The sequence below is a fragment of the Anastrepha obliqua genome, chromosome 4, assembly GCF_027943255.1.
Source record: "Anastrepha obliqua isolate idAnaObli1 chromosome 4, idAnaObli1_1.0, whole genome shotgun sequence".
NCBI classification, from domain to species: domain Eukaryota; kingdom Metazoa; phylum Arthropoda; class Insecta; order Diptera; family Tephritidae; genus Anastrepha; species Anastrepha obliqua.
Window position 1 is genome coordinate 98,703,487 of NC_072895.1, and position 13,248 is coordinate 98,716,734.

Below are 13,248 nucleotides of genomic sequence, written 5' to 3' on the forward strand. Positions count from 1 at the left end.
TCTCAAAGTATTCGATGCGCTACCAGCTGGTGTTAGCAGAGAACGAGGAATAGGAAGGCCTCCTCTGCGTTGGAAAGATTAGATGGAAATGGACTTGGTTTCACTAGGTGTGTCTAACTGGCGCCGGTTAGCACGAGAAAAAAAAAAAACGACTGGCGCGCTTTGTTAAACGCGGCCAAAATCGCGTAATCGGTTATCGTGCCAATCAAGAAGAAGAAGAACTATAACTGGTCTCTAACACCATCACACAGACGCTACAACCGTCGACACAGAGGCTACGACATTAACAAATCTGTAAAATATTCTTGCCGAACACTATCAGCAACGACGCGCTGTGGAGATTAACGTATGGTGAACCCACAAACTACGATGACAAATCAAACTCAGAAAATGGGAATAGATAGGTCACACGCTTAGAAAACCACCAGATAGCGTCACCAGAATGGCGTTGGATTAGAACCAGCAAGAGAGCAGCGGCCTAATTGCAGGCAATAGGCTGCAATGCTCGCGATTTGCATGTAAAAAGCAAGAATCATAAGCTCGGCCTAAATTTAGTATATTTTGAATGCGTCACAATAATATTATCTGCTTTTCATTGCCCCTAGTAGTTATGACTAGGCAGGAGGGAAAGTTGAACACATTTTTATTGCATCGAATTAGTTTGTCTGTCTATTTTAGAATTTCAGTTTTAATTCGCTAAATTTGTACAGTATAAAAAAGCCGTTATTTTATTACCTAAATATCTTCCTAAATACGTCAATCTATGCACAAATTTTCCATGAGCCGTTGGCAATGGAAAGTATTTGAATTTCGCAATAGCATCGCAAATTTGCTAATACGAGTGATGTTTCCAGCTGGAAATGAGAAGAAAAGACGTGCCATTTTATATGCATATCTAAATGAAGTATACACATCGCTTCAGTGATCTTAGAGTAGAAGAGGTTTTTGCAAATTTATGTTGAGATTGAGTGAATGGCAAATGATTCGTTTTTTCAGTTCCAACTGCCTTTGCGAATGCAGATTAACTATCTGAATGTCGTTTAATGTTAAGCGATTCGGTTTCTAATACTCAGATAACTCATTTTTGTTGTTGGAATGACATAAAACATTACCCATAAATTTTAGAAATTTTACGTTGGCCGTCAGATAATCATTTTTTATTGTTGTTGGTGTTATTACAACATACGAGTAAAAGATTCTGCATAATTTTCTTTAAATTTTAGAAATTTTTGTATGACGAATCTGTCAAGTAAAGTTAGCAGGTCTGAGAAATAATAAAATGTAAAAATAAATAGAAATATTTTATCAAATCATACTAGGCGCTAAGGGAGGAGTTCAGAATTCCATAAACTAACTTTTTTCACAGATTAGAACATCACATTTTAGAAAATTCCAAGCATTTTTAAATCCAGAGAAACATAATAATTTTTTGAAAACTCTACAGTGGGGTTAATACCAGAGATTAGAGGATCATATTTTAGAAAATTCTAAGCATTTTAAAATCGAGAGAAAAATAATAATTTTTTGAAAATTTTAAAGTGGGGCCAATACCAGAGATTAGAAGATCTTATTTCAGAAAATTCCAAGCATTTTTATAATAAATCGAGCGAAAAATAATAATTTTTTGAGAAATTTACAGTGGGGTTAATACCAGAGATTAGAGGATCATATTTTAGAAAATTCCAAGCATTTTTAAATCAATAGAAAAATAGTAATTTTTTTTTAATTTTACAATGGTAGAAAGCTCCGCATTTAAAAGCTCCACTCTGAATGCTCCGTATTCACTTGACTTGGCTCTCTGTGACCTTTTTATGTTTTCATGACCCAAGTTATCACTTCGCGAAAAGCATTTTTAGGTTATTACGGCGATGCAGGGAATTTTCTGAATCAGCTGAACATATCAGGTCAGTCCATAAGTGCGTGCGTATTTTACCCATAATCTCACTTTTGTACGGTTTTTGCATACAAAAAATTATTCGCGGAATATAATGGAACTATTTATATATTCTTTGATACATTGTGCATTCAACAAGTGATTTTAATCGCGGATAGAAGCACGTGTTGTTAAAAAATAAAATGGAATCTTCGAACGCGTATAGGAGGCATATTTTGAATTTTTTTATAAAAGTGGTAAAAATGCAACAAATGCTGCTGCAGAAATAAACACTGCTCACGGAGAGGATACCGTGAGTGTAAGAACTGCGCAAAAGTGGTTATCAAAATTCCGAAGTCTTAACTGCAACGTGGAGGATGCCCCGCGCGTTGGTCGTCCTGAAGTCTTTAACACCGACGCTTTGCTCGAACTCGTGGAAGCTGAGCCAAATTTGACAGTCCATATGATAGCTCAGAGGTCAAATTCATCGCATGGAAAAGTTCACAGGCACCTGGTTCAGTTGGGAAAGGTTTCAATGCTAGACTTTCCGTCGTCAACCTTCAGCAGAGAGTGAATGTGTGTTCTTAGCTGCTGCACGGCTTGAAAATGAAAGTTTTTTTAACCGTATCGTTACTGGTGATGAAAAATGGGCCCTTTACAATAATCCTGTTCGCAAACGCCAATGGTTAGATAAAGACGAAACACCAGAACCGACCACTAGAGATGGCCTTCACCCCAAGAAGATTATCTTGTCTATTTGATGTGATATGGCCGGTATTGTTTATTATGAACTTCTGGAACCAAACCAGACGATAACTGCTGATTATTACTTTTATCAGCTATCAAACCTGAATGAGGCACTTAAAAAAAAATCGACCGTCTTTAGTGAATAGACGCAAAGTTTTGTTTCACCACGACAACGCAAGACCTCATACCGCAAGGCAAACATTAGGCAAGCTGAACGAGCTCGGATGGGAGCTGATGCTGCATCCACCATACTCTCAGGATATTGCACCTTGTGATTATCACCTTTTCCGTGGAATTCAATGCTCAAAAGAAGCTATAAAAAGGGATATCGAAGCGTATTTTGGCTCCAAGGACAAACAATTTTTTGAACAGGGAATTAAAAATTTGCCTAAACGTTGGGAAGACATTGTAAATAATGAAGGAAAATATATTATTGATTAATAAATACTTTAAACATCTTTTTTATTAATTTTAAAACCACCTTTAAAAACGCACGAAATTATGGACTGACCTGATAATTCCCAAATCGAACTATGAAATAGATTCCGTTGACAGATTTGTTATTTGTCCAACCAGAACATTACCTGGTTCATAGTGTAGCCCAAATTTTGAAGAAGCTATAATTTTGAATAATTTTCCCTTAAAAAGTCTTAACAATCAGGAGCTTCGCTGAATGAAGTAACCCACTTTGCACTTGCGAAACGTTTCGAAAAAAAATATGTCCGTGGTTAAGTTAGAAAAGCTTGTGGACGAGGCGCATTTCAAACTCGGCGACGTTATTAACAAAAAAACGAAAACATAAAAACACAAATGCATTAAACAATATTTTTTGATTGTTTTTTTAGTAAGAGTAGATAACATATTACTGAAGTTTTTGATATTGCAAAATGGCATACGAGTACTAGTGAACGCCTACCATATTTGGCACTTGATAGTCTTGGCATTTGTATAGCCTATGATATCTCAAATGGAATTTTATTTATATGTAGACACAACAAAATTTGCTGATAATTCAAAATAAGTCTTGTACTGTTCAAAATTAGTGATTTATATGTGTTTTCGTTATACCTAACACATATCTCTCCAAAAATTATCACCTTATTGCCCAATTGGGGAAGTGGTGAGTTTATGGCTATCGGGGTTAAAAATCGAAGTACAATCTGTTTTTAATGTTTTTTTTCATATATTTTCAGCACGAGTTTTTTAAAGATGACAAGCACTAATATATATGCCCTCGTAAAATATTTAAAATATTTTATGCTACATATAATTCATACTCGTACACCTAATAGGTTGTAGTTGGCTTCGGCAGGTAAGCGTCATATGCCTCATGTCACGCGATATCATTAATTTATTGAAAGAAATATTTGAAGAAAAAATTTTGAAGCAAATTTCATTTAGTAGAACTGTTAATTGGCCACGTCATTCATACGATTTGACTACTTTGGATAATTTTCTTTGGGGATACGTAAAATGCCATACCTACGCCGATAGGCTTGACAAATTTTACACTTAGAAGCGAACATTTGACGCATTGCGAAGATTGTGAGCAAACTGGATGTGTATCGAATAATGAAATGGAATGGAATGGACATTCTGGATGGTTGGTATTTTCCCAGCACTCAGGGATTATTGCCCATTGTACTTAAAGTCTAGGGGGATTTAAAGGGTAGAAAAACACAGTTGGGATACGGATTCACTAAAATCAGATGAATTTTTCCAATTCACTAAGAAAAGAACAAATGAACGGTTGGTATGCAGTTTTATGCTAATAAATATCAAACTGTACAATAAAAATTCGAATTACAGCTCATCAGGCGCAAAATGCATTCCCCGTAGATTGGATACTTTAAAAGATATTGTGCTTATAAATATTGAATCGAATTGGTTCAGTTGGATGCTCTGAAAACCACGCTCGCCGATTCACCAACCAGTTCACTCGCTGAAACACCCGAAACGCACTTTAGTTCAAGCTTGTTTTACTTTGGAACGGAGTTCAGCCTCAATTTGTTAAGGGTGATCAATTTAGAGCGACAAATTCAAATTTATTGCGCAATTTTTATTATTTTTATGTGGAACCATTCATGACATTTACTTTTTAAAGATAATCCATTTCAAATGTTGGCCGCAACTACGCCATAATTCGGCTAATCGTAAAAGCAAACTTGAATTACTTGCTGGTGGAGTTCGGTTGGTATCTCGTGATTACCTTAAGCCAACACTGCTTCCAATACCTCAATCGAAGTTGGTTTATCCACAAAGTACTTAGACTTTACATACCCCCACAAATAAACACCTAAAGGTGTGATATCACACGATCTTGGTGGCCAATCCACTGGTCCGAGACGAGAGATAAATTGCACACTTAAACGACGACGCCACCTTTTTGGAACCAAGATCGCTTGTTGTGGAGATCACGGGCTTCAATTTCAATGACGGCATCAAAAAGTTGCTTATCACCAGCCCGCGCCAGCCTTGTCTTTAAAGAAATATGGACCGATGATTCCTCCGGCCCATAAGCCGCACCAAACGATTGCTTTCAATGGGTGTAATGGCTGCTCTTGAATGCCTTCGAGTTGCTCTTTAGCCAAAATGCGGAAATTTTGCAGCGTTAAGCCAAAAATGGGACCCATCGCTGCACACGATGATTTGGCCTGGGCGCGCGATGAACGCTTTTCACAGAGCGGCGATTTTCTTAATGCAATTGTGCGATTTATAAACGTTGTTGTGGCGTAAGTCTTTCAATGATGAAGTGTCAATGAGTAATGAAAAAAATTATGAATTTAGTTTGACAGTAGTCAAGCATGATGCAAAGAATAATGAGATGGCGCCCATCGTGCTCCCGTTACTTTGCGCTCAGCGAATTTGACAACTAGTTACGTGATTTTAGCTCCAGTATGGCCAGATTACCATTTTCGTAACTTGATTTAGCATTTGTTTTTTTTGTTATTTTTATTATTTTTTGTCTCGGAGTTTTAGTTCATTCCACATGACATTTTTCTAGCCTATTCTAATTAAAAGTAATGTTTATAATTTTGTAAAATATACATTTTTTAATAATTATTTAAATAATTCAGTCAGTTTTATTTAGCTTTACTTTTTTTAACATCTGGTGGCATTGCCCGCGATTGCCGGTGTTGTTGGTGTTCTTCTGCTTTCGGCAGTCAAATCGCTCTCTCGCTACTGCAGAGTTGCCTAGCTTTGGATATGAAAACGCACTAAATGCCCATTTAAAGAAAATAAAACAGGAAATTTTTATTGTGTTACTTAAAGAACTTTGTATGCGTGACAAATTGTCTGTAGAATGTGCGTTTTTTTTAAATAAATGTTTTATGCTTATGTACAATTTAATTTATGAGTTTTTTTTGTTAAGCGAGACTCTTTTATTAAGGAAACGACTTTTTTGCTATATTTGAAGTTATGTAACTAGATAAGGTACTCTTTTTGTAAAAATGTCAGTATGGTTTCTTTAGTATTTTCTGGTATTTTGTTGCTTATTTTTACTATGAATACACCTCTTGATGCTCTATGTATGTCTCACTAAGGATTGATGACCGGAAGAAACGATTACACCTCTATGGTTTTAATTCGCATTCAATAAATTCAAAGGCTTTTTAAAATGTGTAAAAAGGTTTTCAAACTTAAGAAGAGTTGAGAGAGGGGCATTTAATATTTTTGCATAGCCTTAAATGGAGCCAAAAATTAAATTTGCACTTTCAAATTATCAAATTTTATAGGAGTAAAAAAATTTTCATTAGCACTAAAATCTTCTCAGAGTGGCCTTTTTTAAACTTCTTTTGTATAATAATACAGTTTTTTTTTAACCTAAAGTTTCGCTAGCCTTAAATTAAAAACAAAAAGAAACAAACACCAAACTTAAAAATTGTCGCATTTTCGGTATAAAAAAGCACTAAATTTATTGCGAAGAGCAAATGGTTGGCAATACTGCACAACTCAGCAAACGTGACGTCACGTACGCTCTGATGGGCGCAATCTTGTTTCTATCATTCTTGGTAGTCAAGCGTGATCTGGCAAAAAACCCTATTGGAAAAGTTTCTAGTGCTTCAATATTAGCTCGGCTGTCACTACAGATCCTGTTAAAATACGGGTATAAGTGGCAAAAAATAGGCTCTAAATATTGTGGCTCTTCAAAATATTTTTCTATGTTTTATTGCCGGCAGGCATTTGAGTTTTCCCGTCTCTAAAAATGCGCTTTACATCCATGTTTTTTTTTACATATTTACGAAAAATTCCCCATTACTCAATTAAAAACGGTAGCAGCTTTTACCAGCCAAATATCACAAATTTTATTGCCATTCTAAAGATACTGGTCAAGCAATCAGTATATTTTATAACGCAAATATGCTGAGTTGGTTACCTTGATTAAATAAAGTTTTACTTAATAATCTTTCAGTTGTTTTTTTTTTTCTTTTTTTGGCTTGCCATTAGGTTATAAAAAGCAAACTGTTGCCAATTTGATAAGGAGTTGAGATTGTTTAACAGTGAAATTGGCCATTTATAGATTATATTCAGATAACTTTACTGCATCAACTTGATGATGGCCATAAATAACTTGGAAATATATGTCTGTATGTATGTATCTGCACAAATGTATGCACCCTCATCTGTGTATGAGTTAGCACACACAAGAGCCAACTATTGTTGTAATTTGCCGATAATCAATGCTGTTTATGTAGCCCAATGTATAGACAACGCGCAAGTAAAAAAAGATTTTGACAGTATAGGGTGGCACAAAATTAATTACACTATCGGAAGATTTATAATTTTTGCAAACTACGTCAAACATATTTGACGCTTTCGAACTAGGCAGCTGCAGTATACAAACAGGCAAGCAGTGGAGCGTGTGAGTAAAGGTTTTCATCACTCGAAAACCTTTTTTTATTTATAATAGTATATTAAAATATTAAAAAAAAGAAATGGGGGATTATTTCTCGCCACCTTGTATTTGTATTAAAGTTATTTTCGACAGTGATTCACCTGCTGTTACTAACTGATCTCAAACACGTGTGGCTGGATTCCGGTTAGCCTGAAAAAATATTTAGTTGTTACTACAGGGAATGCTACGCAGAGTTGGTAAGCAAATACTTTCACTGTTGGACGACTACAGAAGCCGTGTGCGAGCGCATAGAAGTGAAGCGATACGTTTTTTTTGCAAAAAGGCAGAGCGGCAGCAACTTAAATGTAGAGTAATTTCATAATTTACCTGCCGAAAGCCTACAATGTGAGCGCTGCTTGCCTAATAAGTTTATTTTTATTCATTTCATTTGTTTATTTATTTATTCATTTATTTATTTATTTACTAGCTGTTACCCGCGGCTTCGCTCGCGTTGAAGCCCTTAAATAAATATCAAAGATCAATAGGACTAAATCAATGTGATTTAGTATTTAAAAATTGCTACATGCAATCAGTTTCAAAAACTTAAAATATGCTTTATTTAATTACAACAACAAATTTTAAAATATTTTTCACTGTAACAAAAATAAATAATTTTAAATACTTATAATTCAAAAAGATATAATGGAGAGTATTAATCTAGGATATTTTTGTAGACTATATTATAAGTTTTTCCGTCTTTTGCAAATATATGTAAATTCCGGGCATTAGACACTCGCGAACATGCTACATATAGTTGACCGTGAGAGAAGCATGGCTTTTCTAAATGCACTCCCGCTACCTGCAATGTCTGCCCTTGTGCTTTGTTTATGGTAACAGCAGAGCTAAGCTTGACGAGAAACTGGACTCTTTTGAATTGGAATGGAAGGTCAGTGGGAATAATTGGAATGCGACACTTTTTCCCTTACCCATACCTGTTCAAATAGTAGCACCAAGTATATTTTGCCCCAATTTTGTTATCCGAAGTCTTGTTCCATTACATAGCAGAGGATCATTTAGATTTCGCATAAGCATCACTGGTAAAATCAATTTTAATTGAATTTTATGTGACGGTACACCCGACAGTTCAAGTGAGTTTAAAAATTCCATAGGATATGAAGTACTTAGTTCCGTATCCATAATTGTATAAAAAAAATAAATAATTGGCGCGTACCCTTCTGTTAGGTGTTTGGCCGCGCTCTTCCTCCTATTTGTGGTGTGCGTCTTGATGTTGTTCCACAAATGGAGGGACCTACAGTTTTAAGCCGACTCCGAACGGTAGATATTTTTATGAGGAGCTTTATCATGGCAGAAATACACTCGGAGGTTTGCCATTGCCTGCCGAGGAGCGACCGCTATTAGAAAAATGTTTTTATTAATTTTGCTTTCACCGAGATTCGAACCAACGATCTCTCTGTGAGTTCCGAATGGTAATCACGCACCAACCCATTCGGCTACTGTGGCCATTGACAAATATTCCTCCATTTCTCTTTGCACCTCTTTAAAAATGTCAGTGTTGATCCTAGAAACTACTTCAATTAATTCAATAGAAACTATTTCATTTAATATTGCTCTTGCGCACAACCACTGATCACAACTCAAATTTTGTTGCAATTCCGGAAAAACATGACCGATGACATCCACATCATTTTCTACTAAATTGCAAAATTCTCTTGATAGTGATATATAATCTTCTTTGTCAACGTCTAAACAACCATCACCAATTTTCAACAACATTTCTGCATAAAGTCCCGAGTCCACGTCATTATGAAGATGAACTCTCATATTCGTTCTCAGGCTGAGTTTTTCAACTTTCGACCATAAGCATGATGATTTAATACATGCTTGGTGTCCCTCTCTGAATGAAGGGTTTGTCGGAAATCACCAGCCAATAAAACTACCATTCCTCCTATTATATCTGAACTATCTCGTCCTGTCCTGGATAGTCCAGTTTAAAGCTTCTATAGCCTTCTTGTGAGACATTGTACTTTCATCCCACACTAAAAGCTTACATTCTCGCAGCATCCTACCTCGCGAACTATTTTTACTGAAATTACAGATCTTCCTGTACCAGATTTAATGGTAATTTTAAAACAGAATGTGCTGTACGGCCGCCGTGTAATAGCGTCGCGGCAATACCCGAAGAAGCTACAGCAACTGCTATTTGTTTGTCTTTTCTGAAGGACATTAATAATAGGTTAAGCAAGAAAGTCTTTCCGCCATTGCCGGAGTCTATTTTACGTAAAACTTGGCGGAAAACATGATTTCGCTCTGGAATTAATTGAGGGACTAATTCTGTTACTTGATGTTGCAGTGCTATAAAATCATAATCTAGCTCTCGAGCAATTTCATTATTAAAGTCATCTGTATTGTTTCGTCGAGGGCTTTGCATTCCAAAATCATTTAATTTTTTTCCAACCATTGTAAAAACCTTATTTTCGATTATAATTAGCGTTTCGTTGCAGATATCTTCATTGAAAGTCATATCTGTATGTACTCGCTGCAGTTGATGTAAAATATCTTCGGCCATGTATCTATTCTTTGTACTTATCCCAAAGAGTTTGAGGATTAGAAAGACCGCAAGAAGATAAAAGCGTAGCGTAAAGTTCCCTGATTTTATCTGGTGATCGACATTGTACCGCTTCCTCCATAGTTTCGTCCCAATGATTATCATTTTCTAACATGCTTCTCTGTATGTTTGACATTCCTGACCATTGAAAATTTTAAGTTCTGTAAAGCTAGTTGGACCTCTAACATGATGCAATAACATACGCAGACAAAAGCATTCGAAATTTGTAACATGTACAGTATAGACACGACCAAGAGCATCCGATGCTTTAACCCCAGGTTGATTTTCAACAGGTGTACCTTGAACACGACGATGCCACTCTTTTTTTAAGGTGTTCCATGTATAATAACGGGGAACCTCAGAGTACAATAATGTCCTTGCAAAAGTATCGTTCTGACAAAGGTGGAAAAAGGCAGTCAGCGTGGTCTTAGCAGGAGATAAACTCCTATCTAGATAGATCAGATTTCCGTTTCCGAGGCAAGAACAGAGTAAGAATTAAAATCAGTGGTAAGATTTAAAATAAGCAAGTGACATCTAACCACAAAAATGACACCAAACCTAAAAAATCAAAATTTTATATATTTTATATAAAAATATAAAAATAACAGAAGAATACCAAATATCAAATCATCAAGAAAAGGGTAAAATTCCAATTACTATAATAAATTTGACCCAAACAAACAAATAAATAAACTGGGCAAGCTAAATAAAACTGTTCAATAAAAAAACAACAAATATAGAAAAATTTCAAACAGCTGAAATTTTGAGATTTTTTGACAAACATTTTTTTTATCATTCAAAAAAATAATTTTTTTTAATAAGAAGTATCCAATGTTACTTCTAACACCTCCAAAACAAATGTGTACAAAGTTTGATAATAATTGGTTAAGTAGTTTTGGCGTGAAAGCGTAACAAACAAACTTACATTCACATTTATAATATTAGTAGGGATATCAATGGTACACAGAAAGACTAAGGTCTTTTAATAGTACTTCAACATTAGTATATTCTCGTACGACTAGAATGATTTTAATAGGAAAGTTTCTTAGTCTAAATTTATCCACCAGTTTATTAATAAACCAATCCAATTTATGTAACTTAACTATAATAATAAAAAGATAAGGCTTTGGTAATACGAAAAGAAAAGAGAAATTTAGAAAAGAAAACAAAAGTAGTAATTAGAAAATATAGAGAGAAAGAAATTGAATGCCCTAATTCACTTTTAAAGTATGTAATTATAGACTTGTGCCCTGTAGTTAAATCTGTTAAGTCCATCCTTCACAGTGTAGGGTAATGAGTTCCACACTTTAACAGCATTAAGGAGCCTCTTATCAGTCGGCTTCAAAAAATAGATTTTTTTTACTGCAATAGATAGATATATTATAGGAGAATATGCCCTCAAAATTTTATAGCGGAACTCAAAGTGATTTCGGAGTTACAGGCCTGTGTACCGTCCCTCGTGTGCGTATATTGTCTACCTTCTGAAAACTGGGAAACACGTTTTCTCAAAACCATGTTTTTGAAAATGGCGTGTAAGATTTAAAAAAAGACAAAAGTTATCGTTTCAAACCGATAATCTATATAAAAGTAATTAAAATGCGCAACTAATAAACTAACAAAATTAAAAACAAAATCATTTTTTTAAGTTAATTAACACCCTTTTTGAAAAAAGCGAAAAAAGCACTTTTTTCAATAATTAATTGTGTGTTCATTTTTTCATATTTTTATACAAGAGTAGTCTATTATATGCGGGAAAGCCTTCTGATTAAGACAATATATTTCTTTTGTGTTTCAGGTGAAAACTACGACCGCAATCTTACACGCCGTTTTACTAGCGCGCAACGAGAAGCTGTGCGAGATCCCTCATATGTCTGCCATTTTGTTTTTTTACTTATGTTAAAAAATCGTTTATTACTCTTCAATCATGGCTTCAAATAAATGCAAAAAATTATTCCTGTGTGTCGCTTTTTTCGCCTCGAAAAAACACCTTTTCTGGTCTGGATCAGTGGTCGCCAACCCGTCGATCGCGAGCTATCGGTAGCTCGCAAAGGCAATTCTGGTAGCTCACGCTGTTCATGTTGAAAAAAGGCCAAAAGTCTGAAAATCATACCAGTATTAGCAAATTTCAGAAATTTTCATAATAAATAGATAAACAGCGGCAACACTGCGGTAAGCGATTTCCCGCCGACAAACACGACGCGAAGTCGCGTCTCCGTTCTAGTTAGGATCGGCTAGAACCGATTAGCGTGTTCGAGAATTTTTTGGCTTTATATAAGGTTGGCAAAAAAGTCTTGCGGTATTTCCGCAAGCTTGTCTTTGCAAGCGCGTAGTTCTAGTTGTATTCGTCGCATAGGTTCACGCTAGAGCTTTTTGGAAAGCTCTTTTCACGTGCTAACACGTGTTTGATTAATTGTTGTTTACTTTTAGTCGTTCGTGAGTTATAGCGTCGCAAACATGGAGCAAAATAAAGAGAAAATACGGCATATTTTACAGTACTACTACGATAAAGGCAAAAATGCATCTCACGCTGCCAATAAAATTTGTGCAGTTTATGGACCCGATACAGTTTCCATTTCCACCGCAAAACGATGGTTTCAACGTTTTCGTTCTGGTGCAGAGGTGATCGAAGATGCGCCACGGTCCGGAAGGCCTGTCATCGAAAATTCCGATAAAATCGCTGAATTGATCGAAAGAGACCGGCATAGTAGCAGCCGTAGCATCGGCCAAGAGCTGGGCATGAGTCATCAAACCGTTATAAACCATTTGAAGAAGCTTGGATTCAAAAAGAAGCTCGATGTATGGGTGCCACACGACTTGACGCAAAAAAACATTTTTGCCCGTATGGATGCATGCGAATCGCTTCTGAATCGCAACAAAATCGACCCGTTTTTGAAGCGGATGGTGACTGGCGATAAAAAGTGGGTCACTTACGACAACGTGAAGCGCAAACGGTCGTGGTCGAAAAGCGGTGAAGCTGCCCAGACGGTGGCCAAGCCTGGATTGACGGCCAGGAAGGTTCTTCTGTGTGTTTGGTGGGATTGGCAGGGAATCATCCACTATGAGCTGCTCCCCTATGGTCCCCCTGAATTCGGACCTGTACTGCCAACAACTGGACCGCTTGAATGCAGCACTCATGCAGAAGAGGCCATCTTTGATCAACAGAGG